The following is a 15,400-nucleotide window of genomic DNA, read 5'->3' as shown; positions in this document are numbered from 1 at the left end:
TCTTTAAAATGTGCATAGATCCACGCACAGAGGAAGAAACAGAGCCTCCTGACCCGCCCAGGAGGCCTCCCTCAGGCACCCTCGCCAGCATCAGCTCCCCGGGGATTCCCACTGTCTGCCTCCCTTTACCACGAATCAATGCCATCCATTTTTGAACTTTATGTGGATGGGACCATCGAGTGTGTATTTTGTGTGTCTGTCTTCTTTCTCTCCATGCTATGTTTGTGAGAACTGTCCACATTGTTGGGGAGGCAATAGGTTGTTCATTCACATGGCTGTATGGATTTCTGTTTGTGAATATTCCATGATCAATTTCCATTCATAAATGAACTACACTCCATTTATCTAGACGTCCAGGCTGAACATCCAGGCACTTTACATGGGACACGACTAGTAACGCTCTAGGAACATTCTGGCCCATGTCTTTGGGTGAACATAGGGACCTGTTTCTGATGGGTAAATATCTGAGAGCAGAATTGCTGGCCCAGAGGAAAAGCATGTCTTTGCTCTCATAGACAGTGCCATAGTTTTCCAAAGTGGTTGTACCAATTTGCCAGTCCACCCACAGGGTATGAGACTTCCAGTTGCTCCAAATTCTTGCTAGCCCTTGCATTGTCTTTCCTTTTTGTTTTAGCTATTTTTATGAGTTTATAATAATGTACTGTGGTTTTGGTTATAATTCCTTTTTATTTTTTATGTTTTTGAGTTGACAGGTGATTAACTAGAATTTCTTTAATGACAAATGAGGTTGAGCTTCTCTTCCTACGTTTATTGGCCATTTGGATCTTTTTGCTCATTTTTCCATTATCTGCTTTTTCCTTATTGATTTGTAAGACTTTAAAAAATAGGTTCTGGATATGAATTGATTGTTGGATATGTATATTGTAAATATCTTGTCCCACTCTATGGCTTGACTTTTCTCTCACTTAAGGCAGTGTTTTGATGAAAATAAGTTTTTAAGTTCTTAACTTCTATGTTGGATAATACATTTTTTTAAAAGTAAAACTAGAAATACACAGTGAGATTTTTGGTTGATATATTCTTTTATTTTCCATTTTTCAATTATGCCTTTATCTAGGTCTATGCCATTTAGAAGCAAGGACTTCTTAAAAATTACATGTGCTATGAAATTGTCCAACTCAAGTCACATTTTCTAATAGACTTAATTTTTTTTTTTTTTTTTTTTTTTTTTTTTTTTGAGACGGAGTCTCGCTCTGTCACCCAGGCTGGAGTGCGGTGGCCGGATCTCAGCTCACTGCAAGCTCCGCCTCCCGGGTTCACGCCATTCTCCTGCCTCAGCCTCCCGAGTAGCTGGGACTATAGGCGCCCGCCACCTCGCCCGGCTAGTTTTTTGTATTTTTTAGTAGAGACGGGGTTTCACCGTGTTAGCCAGGATGGTCTCGATCTCCTGACCTCGTGATCCGCCCGTCTCGGCCTCCCAAAGTGCTGGGATTACAGGCGTGAGCCACCGCGCCCGGCTTTTTTTTTTTTTAGAGATAGGGTCTCATTCTCTCACCCAGGCTCTAGTGCAGTGGCACAGTCATGGCTCACTTCAGCCTGGAACTCCTGGGCTCAAGCAATCCTCCCACCTCAGCCTCCTGAGTAGTGGGGACCACAGGGGCACACCATAGCCAGCTTCCTATAGCCTTTTTTTCCCTTCCCTCCTCTCCCTCCCTCCCCCCCTCCCCTCCCCTCCCCTCCCTCCCCCCTTCCCCTCCCTCCCCCTTCCCCTTCCCTCCCCTCCCCTCCCCTCCCCTCCCCCCTCCCTCTCTTCCCCTTCCCCTTCCCCTTCCCCTTCCTCCCTTCCCCTTCCCCTTCCCCTTCCCTTTTTGACAAAGTCTCACTCTGTTGCCCAGGCTGGAGTACAGTGGCACAATCTCAGCTCACTGCAACCTCCACCTCCCAGGTTCAAGCAATTTTCATGCCTCAGCCTCCTGAGTACCTGGGATTATAGGTGTGTGCCACCATGCTCAGCTAATTTTTTAGTTTTTGTTTTTAGTAGAGATGGGGTTTCATCATGTTGGCCATGCTGGTCTTGAACTCCTGGCTTCAAATGATCTGCCTGCCTTGGCCTCCCAAAGTGCTGGGATTACAAGTGTGAACCACCACGCTCGGCCATCCTACAGACTTTAATATGAAAATAAGGGATGAGTCTTCTAGAAATAATTTTGTTTGAAATTATGAAAAACCACCGGGAAAAAGTAGCAAACCTTTACACGAGAAGTCATGATTTGTGCAAGATGAGTGTGGCGGATATTGGGATACAAACCAGGGATAACTTGTTCACAGAGCTGAAAAGAAAACAGTTCTTTTCTCTATTTTTAGAATTCTCAATTGTCTCCTGGGATTGCAATTCCTACAGATAGCTGAGCCCACACACTTTTCTTCCACTTGCTTTCCTCCCCTCTCCTCCCCATCATCACTTCAGAAATGAGAGCCAAGTGGCCAAAATCAGCTCTTGGAAGATTGCAATCAAGAGCAGAGATCTTAAACCACTTCAAAAAAAGGCAGCCCTTCCTGGAAAATTGAAGGGTCATTCATTAGTATCTGCAGAAAAACATTCCTGAGAAGAGACTGCAAAAAGCCACTGTCACAGAAGGGGAGGACTTGACTGTTGATCACGGTGGGCACCCAAAGGGTACTGGAGCACGGACTCCCAGAGGGTGACCATGGAGGCAGGTGGTCCGGGGGTCTCTCGGCTTTTCTTCTTCTTTTTTTTTCCTTTTGAGACGGAGTCTCACTCTGTTGCCCAGGCTGGAGTGCAGTGGCGTGATCTTGGCTCACTGCAACCTCTGCCTCCCAGCTTCAAGCAATTCTCCTGCCTCAGTCTCCTGAGTAGCTGGGATTACAGGTGCCCACCACCAAGCCAAGGTAATTTTTGTATTTTTAGTAGAGACAGGGTTTACTATGTTGGCCAGGTTGGTCTTGAACTCCTGACCTCAGGCGATCCACCCACCTTGGCCTCCCAAAATGCTGGGATTACAGGCGTGAGCCACTGTGCCCAGCCTGGCTTTTCTTCTTTTGTTTTTGTTTTTGTTTTTTGAGACGGAGTCTCATTCTGTCCCCCAGGCTGGAGTGCAGTGGCGCGATCTCAGCTCACTGCAAGCTCTGCCTCCCGGGTTCACGCCATTCTCCTGCCTCAGCCTCCCGAGTAGCTGGGACTACAGGCGCCCGCCACCGTGCCCAGCTAATTTTTTGTATTTTTTAGTAGAGGCGGGGTTTCACTGTGTTAGCCGGGATGGTCTCGATCTCCTGGTCTTGTGATCCGCCTACCTCGGCCTTCCAAAGTGCTGGGATTACAGGTGTGAGCCACTGCGCCCGGCCCTGGCTTTTCTTCTTTGAGGAGTTAGCAGGGCCTGGCGGTGGCCTGGAATGACCCCACTGAATTTGTGGAGTTTTGTTGGGGAAAGTAGTGGCTCGGACATCCTGGGTTCAAATCCCTGCTGTTCCATCTTCCTAGGGGAGGACAAGCACCTGAGGCTCATGGGTGAATCTGGATGTTGTTAATTGCCTCTTGAAGCTGTTGCTAAGATTTGAAGGGGTTACCTGTAGAGCACTCAGTAGCGACTTAATCAGTACTCTGTAGGAGGCACTGCTGGTGCCCTGCCCATAGCCTGCAAGTTAAAGTCTCTGCATCTTTTTTCCTGAGGGCATTCTGTAAGGCTCCAGTGTGCAACTGTGCGCGCCTCATGGTCATCAGAAATGCCAGGGGATCAACACCTTCTGGGACAGCCCCTACCAAGTGGCACTGGTGGATCAATACCCCAACTCCTTCACCTCAGGTGAGATCATGGAATGGGTGTTTTATGCAGTCTCTCAGAGTATTAGGGAGGCTTTGGACCTCCAGAACGCTGAGAAGATGGCTGCTGCGTCACTTCCGCCTCCCAAATCTCAGGGAATGTCTCTTGTGGCCCAACCCATGCAAACTGGGAACTACCCAGGGAAGAACATGCTGGGAAATGCAGCTGCAGCTCATGTGGGTCCACACAATACCAGTCCTCCCCAAGGACCCCTCATTCAGCTGCACCTGTTACTTCAGGTGCTCAGAGGAATGGACACATTATTATTATTATTATTATTATTATTATTATTATTATTGCCACCCAGCATCCAGCCCCTTCCTTTTAAAAAATATCACCTTGGCCAGGTGCAGTGGCTCACACCTGTAATCCCAGCGCTTTGGGAGGCTGAGGTGGATGGATCACTTGAGGCCAGGAGTTCAAGCCCAGCCTGGCCAACGTGGTGAAACCCCATCTCTATTAAAAATACAAAAAAATTAGTCAGTCATGGTGGTGCACACCTGTGGTTCCACCTACTTGAGAGGCTGAAGCATGAGGATTGCTTGAACCTGGGAGGTGGAGGTTGCAGTGAGCCAAGATGATGTCATTGCACTCCAGCCTGGGCAACAGAGTGAGACTCTGTCTCAAAAAAAAAGAAAAAAAAAAAAAGGTACCTTGATTTCCTTTAGAGGAACAGCCTCCTTCCTGACACTTTCCAGAACTCTGTTTCCAGGACAGACGCCTATGATGCAGATGTGGCCAGTCAGTGCCCTGGGGCTCCAGCAGCAGTGTAGGAATGCGGAACTGATCATAACGATCCAACCAGCATGAAGGAATTCTGATACTGGAGGAAGGGCTACCAGGAGAAAACATTCCTCTTTTCCCCAGCCAGGCTTCAGCTAGCCTGAGAGAATGTGAGGCTGGAGCTACCATCCTGCCACTATGAAGAGAGAACCTGCCGAGCAAGGAGGCAACACAGAGCCAGATATGGAGAGAAATAAGCAGTCTTGAAATGCCATTTTATCCTCTGGATCAAACCATTCCTGAAGGTAGCGCTTTCTATTCTGACCCTTCAATGTTGGGATTCGTTGAATTCCCTTTTTGTTTAGCCAGTTTATGTTCGGTTCTATGTCACTTGCAAACAAAATCCTTCCAACAGATGTACTCGATGGCCACAGGCCAAAGTCAGTGTCTCCTGGAGTGGCAGCTCTGAGACGTGTCCACATGGGACCACAGTGTAGAAGCCACACCGCCACGGTGCTCCAGAACCAGAAGAGATCATGGACTTCTGTAGATCGGGGCGGGGGCGGTAAGCCAGGTGCAAGGCAGTGGAGTAGGAAAACCTGGGCTGGAGCCAGCCACAGTGGCTCACACCTGTAAACCCAGCGCTTTAGGAAACAAAGGTGGAAGGATCGCTTGAGCCCAGGGGTTCAAGAACAGCCTGCGCAACAGCGACCTCCTCTCTTAACACAAATTATTCAGGTGTGCCTGTAGTCCCAGCTACTTGGGAGACTGAGAAGGGAGGATTGCTTGAGCCCAGGAGTTTGAGGCTGCAGTGAGCAATGATCGGGTCAGTGCACTCCAGCTTGAGCAACAGAGCCAGACCCTGTCTCAAAAGAAAACAAAAACCCAAAAAATACCCCTAGGCTGGAGTTCAGCTCCAAACTTGACAATCTGATCCTGTGGGCTTGCACCCTGCTCCTAAGCAGCATTTTTCTATTTATTTACCTGTCCCTGTCCCTCAGGCCTGGTGCTGTTGCAGTGCTTCCTGGAATAGGACCAATGCAGTGCTTCTTGCTGTCTAGAGACCTTTCCTGTTTTCTTTTTTTGAAATGGAGTCTTGCTCTTGTCACCCGGGCTGGAGTGCAATGGCATGATCTTGGCTCACTGCAACCTCCACCTCCCAGGTTCAAGCAATTCTCCCACCTCGGCCTCCTGAGTAGCTGGGATTACAGGCGCCTGCCACCACGCACGGCTTATTTTTGTACTTTTAGTAGTGATGGGGTTTCACTATGTTGGCCAGGCTGGTCTTGAACTCCTGGCCTCAGGTGATCCATCCAGTTTGGCCTCCCAAAGTGCTGAGATTACAGGCGTGATCCACTGTGCCCAGCTGAGACCTCCATTTTTCACATATAACTAAAATAAAATATGAGGAAATAGAAGCGACCTGATATGTGTGCGATGCACTTTGGTATTTTACTTTTCATTTCTATGGAAACGTGACTCCAAGGCACTCCTTGCAAGGCATGCTGGGACAGAAACCTGGCCTGTGATGGCTCCTGGGTGGGGTGGTCCAGGGACCCTTCTCAGAAGCACCATCCTGCCCCAGAGATGGCCCTGAAACGACCCACAAGTATCTGATCACACCAGCTGCGGGCACATTCACTGACTCACTTACTCGTTCTCTGAGCCCCTGCATCGAGCTGGCCTTTGTGCTGAGCCTGGGACTCAGGGGCGAATTCATCAGAGCTTATAGTCAAGGAGGCAGACGCATGTTTGTGTTTATAACACAACATGGAAAGTGGTGGCAAATCCAGGCTTCTGGTGTCTGGGTCCTCGGTGGAGGGGCCCCTGGCCTAGCCTGCGGCCCTGTGAGTGGCCGTGGTCACTTCGGAGACCTGGGTGAGGCACTGCTGTTACAAAGCCCAAGATTCTCAGGGTAGTTTCTGGAGGTTCTGAACTATCCATTCAACAACAGAAGGCACCAGCACAGCAAATGGCACGTGTTTACCCTGTGCCCGGCCCCCATTACTCCCACAGCACGGGGTGAATACTCCTCATTCTACAGCAAGGAAGCTCTGACTCCCACAGGTGACTTGCCCTAGGCCATGTAGATTAAAAATATACCGATAACATATGATGCACGGCCAGGCTCACACCTGTAATCCCAGCACTTTGGGAGGCTGAGGCGGGTGGGTCATCTAAGGTCAGGAGTTTGAGACCAGCCCGGGCAACATGGCGAAACCCCGTCTCTACTAAAAATACAAAAACTGGCTGGGTGTAGTGTGGCACACGCCTGTAATCCCAGCTACTCGGGAGGCTGAGGCATGAAAATTGCTTGAACCCGGGAAGAGGAGGTTGCAGTGAGCCGAGATCACGCCACTGCACTCCAGTTTGAGTGACAGAATGATACCCTGTCTCTCTCTGTCTCTCTCTCTATATATATCTGTATCTATATCTATCTCTCTCTCTCTACACACACACACACACACACTGAGGCCAAGGCCCCACCCCAGGGATTCTGGATTAACTTTAGGGGTGAAGTCTGGGCTTTAGTGTTCTAAAAACTCCCTACTAGGTGATTCTAACAGGTAGCCAGGATTGAGCAGCACCGAGTTGGACACAGGTTCTTTCTTTGTTGTTGGCTTTTTTATTTTTATTTTTTTGAGACAGAGTCTCTCTCTGTCATCTAGGCTAGAGTGCAGTGGTACAATCTCAGCTCACTGCAACCTCTGTCTACTGGGTTCAAGTGATTCTCCTGCCGTAACCTCCCGAGTAGCTGGGATTACAGGCAGGATTACAGGCGCTTGCCACCAGGCCCGGCTTCTTTTTGTATTTTTAGTAGAGATAGGGTTTTGCCATGTTGGCCAGGCTGGTCCTCGAACTCCTGACCTCAAGTGATCCACCCACCTCGGCCTCCCAGCATGCGGGGATTACAGGCGTGAGCCACTGTGCCTGGTCTTGGACACAGGCTCTTTCTAAGAAAGGCCAGCCCCGCCTCTTCCTGCAAATGCCACTGTGACAGAGGGAGGGCCGGGGTGGGCAGCCAATGCAGGGCCCAGCCTTCTCCCACAGGACAGAAGCACACCAGCCATGGAGAGTCATCTGCTCTCTCCAGCACCGTGGAGATGGTGACTGGTGGACTTAGGGTGGTCTGGGAAGGCCTAAACATCGGTCTGCCCCCCAAGAAGATAACAGTCTGCTATTGACTTAATATTTCACGTCAACCACCAATTCATATATTGAACCAAATGCCCAATGTGAGGCTGTTCAGAGGTGGGGCCCGTGGGAGGGGATTAGGTCTTGAGGATGGAGTGTTTACAGGGATTAACACCCTATAAAAGAGGCCAGGCGGGAGCAGTGGCTCACACCTGTAATCTCAACACTTTGGGAGTCTGACACGGGCGGATCACTTGAGGTCAGGAGTCTGAGAGCAGCTTGGGCAACATGGCGAAACCCCATCACTACAAAAATACGGAAATTAGCTAGGTGCGGTGGTGCATGCCTGTAATCCCAGCTATTCAGGAGGCCGAGGCACAAGAATCGCTTGAACCCAGGAAGCCAGGAAGCAGAGGTTGCAGTGAGCCAAGACTGCATCTCTGCACTCTAGCCTGGGCAACAGAGCAAGGCTCTGTCTCAAAAAAAAAAAAAAAAAAAAAAAAAAAAAGTGGCCACAGAGAGCTCTGTTTTTAAAATTTTATTTATTTATTTATTTTTAGATGGAGTTTTGCTCTTGTCACCCAGGCTGGAGTGAAATGGGGCAATCAGCTCACTGAAACGTCTGCCTACCAGGTTCAAGCCATTCTCCTGCCTCAGCCTCCAAAGTAGCTGGGACTGCAGGCGCACCCACCACGCCCGGCTAATTTTTGTATTTTAGTAGAGATGGGGTTTCATCATGTTGACCAAGCTGGTCTTGAACTCCTGACCTCAGGTGATCCACCCGCCTCAGCCTCCCAAAGTGTTGGAATTACAGATGTGAGCCACCACGCCTGGCCGAGAGCTCTCTTATCCCTTCTGCCCTGTGGGGACACCACGAGAAGAGACGTGTCTACAAGGAAGGAGCCCTCGATAGACACCAAATCTGCCAGAACCTTGATCTTGGACCTCCCAGCTTCCAGAACTGTGAATAATACATTTCTATTCTTTTTTTTTGTTGTTGTTTTTGAGACGGAGTCTTGCTCTGTGCCCCAGGCTGGAGTGCAGTGGCGCGATCTCGGCTCACTGCAAGCTCCGCCTCCCGGGTTCACGCCATTCTCCTGCCTCAGCCTCCCAAGTAGCTGGGACTACAGGCGCCCGCCACCTCGCCCGGCTAATTTTTTGTATTTTTTAGTAGAGACGGGGTTTCACCGTGTTAGCCAGGATGGTCTCGATCTCCTGACCTCGTGATCCGCCCGTCTCGGCCTCCCAAAGTGCTGGGATTACAGGCTTGAGCCACCGCGCCCGGCCACATTTCTATTCTTTATCCATCATCTAGTCCATGATATTTTTGTTATAACAGCCCCAGTGCACCAAGATACAGACATAGAATGGGGAAGACCATCCTGGGCCCATGCCCTGAGACCAAGTCTAGCTGGTGGGGCTGGAGTAGGGTGACCAGCTGCCCTGGTTTGTGCTAAAACTAGGGAAGGCCAGAGCAAGCCTGGCCAGGATGGGCCACTCGCCTGGAGCCAGAGGAGAGGAGGAAGCTGCCTGGCACGAGGTGAGACTGGAGGAGGGCAGGGGCCAGGCCACGCAGGCCTCATAGGATTTTATTCTGCGTGCAGCGCTCTGGGAGAAACACCTCCTGTGTGTCTCTTCCAGACAGTCCTAGGGACTGTTGCAATGGGGGTCCATGGAGCACTTGGGTCTGCAAGGCAAGACCCTGTCTATTAGTGTTTCCAGGCCAAAAGAGGGTCGGGCTGCTATTTCTCTGGCCCAATAACGAGATGCAGATGAACTGGGGAGGAAGGGAGGTTTTACTTCTATAACCAGTTACAGGGAAGAAGACCTGGGAAATATCGCCAGACCAACTCAAAATTAGTGTTCCAGAGCTTATATACCTTCTAAGCTATATGTTTATGTGTAAGTGTACCTTCATCTAAAGATATAAGTGATTAACTTCTTTTATTTATTTGTTTTTCGAGATGGAGTCTTGCTCTGTTACCCAAGCTGGAGTGCAGTGGCGCAATCTCAGCTCACTGCAAACTCCGCCTCCTGGGATCAAGTGATTCTCTTGCCTCAGCCTCCTAAGTAGCTGGGATTACAGGCGCACGCCACCATGCCCAGCTAATTTTTGTATTCTTAGTAGAGACGGAGTTTTACCATGTTGGCCAGGCTGGTTTCAAACTCTTGACCTTGTGATCCACCCATCGGGGCCTCCCAAAGTGCTGGGATTACAGGCATGAGCCACCATGCCCGGCCCAATTCTTTTAGTCTATAACTAAGATCTGAGTTCTGAAGACCTTCCTCTGAAGCCTCAGTAAACTTACTTAATCTAAATGGGTCCAGGTGCTGGGGCAATTACCCTTATTTTGTCTCCTGCTAAATCATGGAGGTTTGGGGAGTTCCTTCAGATCCCCGGTAAACTTGTTGGTGGAGGTCTGGGGAGTTTCTTCAGGCCTCCAATACAACTCGTTTAATCTTAAAATGGGTCCTGTTAATTCCTTTGTTATCTTGTCATGCTTCAAGGCCCAGGAAAGGCCTGGGCAAAACTCTTGATGGGCATCTGTTACATTCCAGCCTTTGTAGAGGGCACTGGTTCTATCAGCTTTTAATATTTAACTTCACCACTCAGTGCTGAAACAGGTGTTACGGAGGCCTTCGTTAGTGAGACCTGGCCTGCCACATTAGTGCAGGGTCTGTCACCTGATTCGGAGACCAGCGTCTGAGCTGCCCTTCTTCTCTGAGCCCATTAGCCCTTCTGTCTTCATTATTTAGGGCCACAACTTACCTTTTACTCAACAAAGCCAGAATGGGGCTGCTACCATAAAAACCCCTGGAATGGGGCCCAGGCGGCTGGCAGGGCCTCCTCCGAGAAACATACGCCTCGGTGTGTGGACCATAACTATCATTTACATTAATTAGGCAGCCGGATAATAGGGTGTTCAATAGTTACTGCATTCTGTAAATTCTGCAGCAAACACCGCTGGGAGCCAGGAGCTGGCAGGGGTTCGTGCCATGCAAAAAATAGTCCCGTTCTCACCCTGGCAGGCAATGGGGCTTTAAATTTATGGTGAAAGGAAGCCTTCCTCAAGTCCGGAAGAACAGCTGATTTGGAGAGAGGGGCCTCGCCACATGACTCAGCCACTGGCTGTGTGATCCTGGGAGGATCCATCTCAGTGTCCTTAGCAGCCGCCAGTGCTGACTACCTGGGGTTATTCTGGAGTCCTACCGAGAATGCAGCCATGGACGGGACAGGTGGGGTTTTATTGGCTTTTTTTTTTTTTTTTTTAGAGACAGGGTCTTTCTCTGTCATCCAGGCTGGAGTGCAGTGGTACAATCACAGCTCACTACAGCCTCAACCTCCCAGGCCTAAGTGATCCTCCTGCCTCAGCCTTCCAAAGTGCTGGGATTATAGGCATGAGGCACCACACCTGGCCCAAGGGGACAGCTTGGGAGAATGCCAGGGCTGGGAGCGGTGGCTCACACCTGTAATTTTTGGAAGATGATACTGTATTCTGTCGGAACCCTCCGAGTTTTTGGGTGATATCACGCACACCAACTTTATTCGCTGTGTTTTATTCCTTATGCTCATTTTACAGATGAGGACGCTAAGGCACGGGCGGAGGCTCACCCTTGGCTGAACTCACGAAGCTAAGCCAGGCAAGGCTGCAGCCTGCCCAACACTGGAGGTGTGCCCACACGGCTCCCCACCCCTACGACCCAGCTTTGCCATCTTCCTCCTCATTTCTGCCTGCCCAAGCGTGTCTCGCCACCTGCCTGCACCCCTTTTCCCTGAGACCTCAGCTGCAGCCTCTGTCTCCTTGGCCACAGTGGCCTTGTCCACAGCACCTTGTTCAGCAGCTTGGACGGCTGGACCCATCTCCACTTGCCTAGCAGGGCTGCCACCGTTCAGGGCACTTGGCTTCGAGTAGACACTCAGATGGAGGCTGGAGGGGCTGCGTCCCTGAGGCCCTGTTTGTGGATGCTGTGTGCACCTCTCAAACCCGTTTCCGTGCATCCCCAAGGCCAACACCCTGGTTAAGCCGCAGACGTCTAGCACCGGCCACAACCTCCTCGCTGGTCTTCCGGCCCTTGGCCTCTCCATTTCACCGCCACTCTTCCCCACTTCCTGCTGCCCTGCCTGGTGCCTGAAGCCTCCAGCTGCCTCTCAGTGCCACGCCCCTGCAGGCCCCTCTCCCCACCCCAGATCCCCTGCAGGAGGCCTCAGCCTGCCTGACTCCAGCTCAGCTCTCTGGCTTCATCTTAAGGTCAGGTCCTGAGGGAAGCCAGCCCACTTCCAGACCTGCCAGGGGCCTCTGACACAGGCCCTGTTCCCCTCCCACCACACCCTGTGGCCCCAGGGCCCTGTCGTCACCACTCACTTTCTCACTACCCAATTGGAGACCTTACAGTGGGGGGCCAGGATGGCTGTGGCAACCACACCTTAGTGACAGGACTGCAGAGCACCTGGTCCCTGGAGGTCTGGGGTAGAGGAAGAGCCCGTATTTTGAAAGGTGGAGGGAGCTGTTAAAATTGTAAATTTGGTGACATATTGCATTTCTTAGGAATGTGGGTTTCCTTGCTTTAAATCTGTGATTTTCAAGCAAGAGCCACTTAGGGTAACCTGGGCATTACTATTTTTTTTTTTTTTGAGACAGAGTCTCGATCTGTCCCCCATGCTGGAGTGCAATGGTGCTGTCTCAGTTCACTGCAACCTCCACCTCCTGGGTTCAAGTGATTCTCCTGCCTCAGCCTCCCGAGTAGCTGGGATTACAGGCACCTGCCACCATGACTGGCTTGTTTTTGTATTTTTAGTGGAGACCAGGTTTCACCATGTTCGCCAGGCTAGTCCTGAACTCCTAACCTCAAGTGATCTGCCTGCCTTGGCCTCCCAAAGTGCTGAGATTACAGACGTGAGCCATCACGCCTGGCCTGGCATTACCACTAAGAAACAAGACTGCTGGAGAAATGCGCAAATAATTTCAGATATTTATTAAGCACCCACATAAGAGTCCAAATGATTCTTTTTTTTTTTTTTTTTTTGAGACAGAGTCTCGCTCTGTGCCCCAGGCTGGAGTGCAGTGGCCGGATCTCAGCTCACTGCAAGCCCCGCCTCCCGGGTTCACGCCATTCTCCTGCCTCAGCCTCCCGAGTAGCTGGACTACAGGCGCCCGCCACCGCGCCCGGCTAATTTTTGTATTTTTAGTAGAGACGGGGTTTCACCGTGTTCGCGAGGATGGTCTCGATCTCCTGACCTCGTGATCCGCCCGTCTCAGCCTCCCAAAGTGCTGGGATTACAGGCATGAGCCACCGCGACCGGCTTCAAATGGTTCTTCTACAAACATTTTAAATTGAAGTATATATAACATATGCCCCGAGAAAACACGCATCTTCCATGCACTCTCCCCTGCCTTAGCCAGCAAGTGCTCTGTCTCCAGCCCCCAGGCCACAGAGCCCCATCTTCCATGGGGCTAGGTAGCCCCCTAAAGATGACCCTTTGGCTCCTAGATAGGAAGGCACTGCAGAGATAGACCCTTGGTCTCCCCTGGAGTTCTGGTTCAAGGGGCGGCAACTTAACACTGCCTGTACTGCACACAGAGCAGCCGGCTTGTGTTTAGGGCAGTGGGATGCTGGTACACGTGTAAGAAGCCCTGGTTTGTAGCATAGCGTAAATTGCTATGTAAACGCTCCCACCAGGAGGCTTGTAGGGTGCCGGCATGAAGGTGCCATCCGCAGGAGGTGCACACATCAGCTCTCATGAGCCGGTGCAAGCCCCTCTGGCATAGCACCCGTTTGGGGCCTGTGTTTTTATAAAAAGCATTATAATCGCACACTTTTTTGGGAGAGCAGGGCAACTAAGGATGCTTTCCATCTCACATTCGCTGCAAGGCAAGCCTCCACTGGCAGCACTCTACAGGCAGGACACAGCCACTGGCAGCACTCTCTACAGCGTCCTTTCTCTCTCCTTCCCTCCCTCCCTCTCTTTTGGCAGAGGATACAGTTTAATTTGTGTAGATGAAATGTGCCTGCAATAAACACCACACTCCATTTCTTCACGTTCTCTGTGGTTGGAACTGAAGGTCTTGGGGAACTTGGGCCTTGAACTTGGGTTTTCCGACTCGGGTTTCCTGCTGGGCTCAGCCTCTCCAGGCCTGGCTGGCTACGCAGCGCCAGCCATAGCTGCTCCCGCCAGACCCTGGGGCTTCATGGGGGAAACTAAAAGGGGTAGAGAAGCGCGGGTCACATGAGCTGCAAGTCGCAGCTGTTGATGGAGCATAACCTCCTTGGTCTGCATAGCTGGGGTGCCAGGGCCCAATGGCATAGGGCTGCCTTCCCACCCGGGACTCCTGCTGCCCGGGGTGCCCACTGGCATGGAAGGGGGTGGCACATTGGACTCAGGATGTGCTGCTGCCCTGCCCTGGGCAAACCACACAGACTTATCTGGCCCAGACAGGGGTCACTGAACAGCGTCACTCACAGTTGCTGTGTGCCAACCCTTATTCGACATTATCAGAGGCACACCCTGGGCTCATTTTGTTTTTTTTGGGTCAGAAAGCAGATATTTACTGAGCACTTATTATATGCAAGGCCTGCAGGGGGCTTACAATGGTTATGGCGGCGAACACCATGGGCAGTGTCCCGGTGTCCGAGCAGCTCACATTCTAGTGGAAGAAAATGACACGAAACAGGCAGATGAGGTTGCACTGGGGACTGAGAAGCGGTACAGAAAACATAAGACTGCTGGATGCAGTGGCTCGTGCCTGTAATTCCAGTGCTTCGGGAGGCCAAGGCAGGAGGATTGCTCAAGGCCAGGAGTTTGAGACCAGCCTGGGCAACATAGCAAGACCCCCAGATCTACAAAAAACAAGCAAACAAAAATTAGCCAGGCATGGTGGCATGCGCCTGTGGTCCCATGTACTTGAGGGGGCTGAGGTGTGAGGATTGCTTGAGCCAGGGAGATTGAGGCCGCAGTAAGCTGTGATCCCACTACTGCACTCCAACCTGGGTGACAGAGTGAGACCCTGTCTCAAAAAAAGGAAAACAAAATATCAGACAGGGTAATGTGATCGAGTGACTGGTTGGGGTGGGGGCTGCAGAGCTAGGATGATAGGGCTTTCCCTGTGTGGAGAGCTGAACGCAAGGAGGCTGCCTGCAGACTGAGGGGTCAGGAGGAAGCCCGAGAGGAAGGAATGGCAGGCACAGATGTGCACGGGGCCAATCGCATGCTTGGGGGTGTAAAGAGGCATGAGGTGCAGTGGGGAGGTGGACCACGATGGCAGGGGTGGGCTGAGGTCCGATCTGGAAGGGCCTTGATGATGCCGGTCAGGGGCTGGCTCTCATTCTGCGTGCAGCAGGAAGTCGCTTGTGGGTTTTCAGTGGGAGAGGCAACCCCTGAGTCATGCTTCACAAAGGTCACCCAGGCTACAGTGGGTCCAGGCGTGGATGCAGGGAGGCCAGCGGGGGACTGTGGCTGTGGCTGGGTGCTGGCGGGTGGGTGGAAGGGGCTGGAGCAGCAGGTGGTGGGAGGTTGCAAGGAGGGTCACCAGGTTGTGATGAAAGGTTGATGGGGGCGTGAACGCAAGGGAGGAATCAGGATGGCTCCTTGGTTTCCCACCTGAGCATCCAAGAGGCGAGGGGCCTCCGCAGAGGCGAGGGTGGAGGGAAGGGAAGAGACGGGAAGTCCATCGTGCTGGGTGCAGCCTGCCATGCTGGGCTGCCTGTTAGACCTCCAGGTGCGGCCTGGTGGACAGCTTTCTCAT

The 15,400-nt window shown here is 51.4% G+C and overlaps 1 long non-coding RNA gene across 3 annotated transcripts; it reads left to right on the top strand.

The window, feature by feature from the left end:
- The first annotated feature begins 3,648 nt into the window (after positions 1-3,648).
- LOC123570287 (uncharacterized) lies at positions 3,649-13,692 on the top strand. 3 transcript variants are annotated; one of them, XR_012427426.1, is made up of 4 exons: positions 3,649-3,782; positions 4,518-4,828; positions 8,219-9,198; positions 11,240-13,692. It is a non-coding gene; the product is annotated as an uncharacterized lncRNA (long non-coding RNA). The 3 variants fall into 3 exon arrangements; XR_010583552.1 differs by having other exon boundaries at positions 4,499-4,828; XR_006694360.2 differs by lacking the exon at positions 8,219-9,198 and having other exon boundaries at positions 4,499-4,828.
- Positions 13,693-15,400: the final 1,708 nt, after the last annotated feature.

This window comes from Macaca fascicularis, chromosome 19, assembly GCF_037993035.2.
Source record: "Macaca fascicularis isolate 582-1 chromosome 19, T2T-MFA8v1.1".
Classification (NCBI taxonomy): domain Eukaryota; kingdom Metazoa; phylum Chordata; class Mammalia; order Primates; family Cercopithecidae; genus Macaca; species Macaca fascicularis.
Note: the sequence above shows the minus strand (reverse complement) of the source record. Positions and strands in the feature narration are given on the sequence as shown.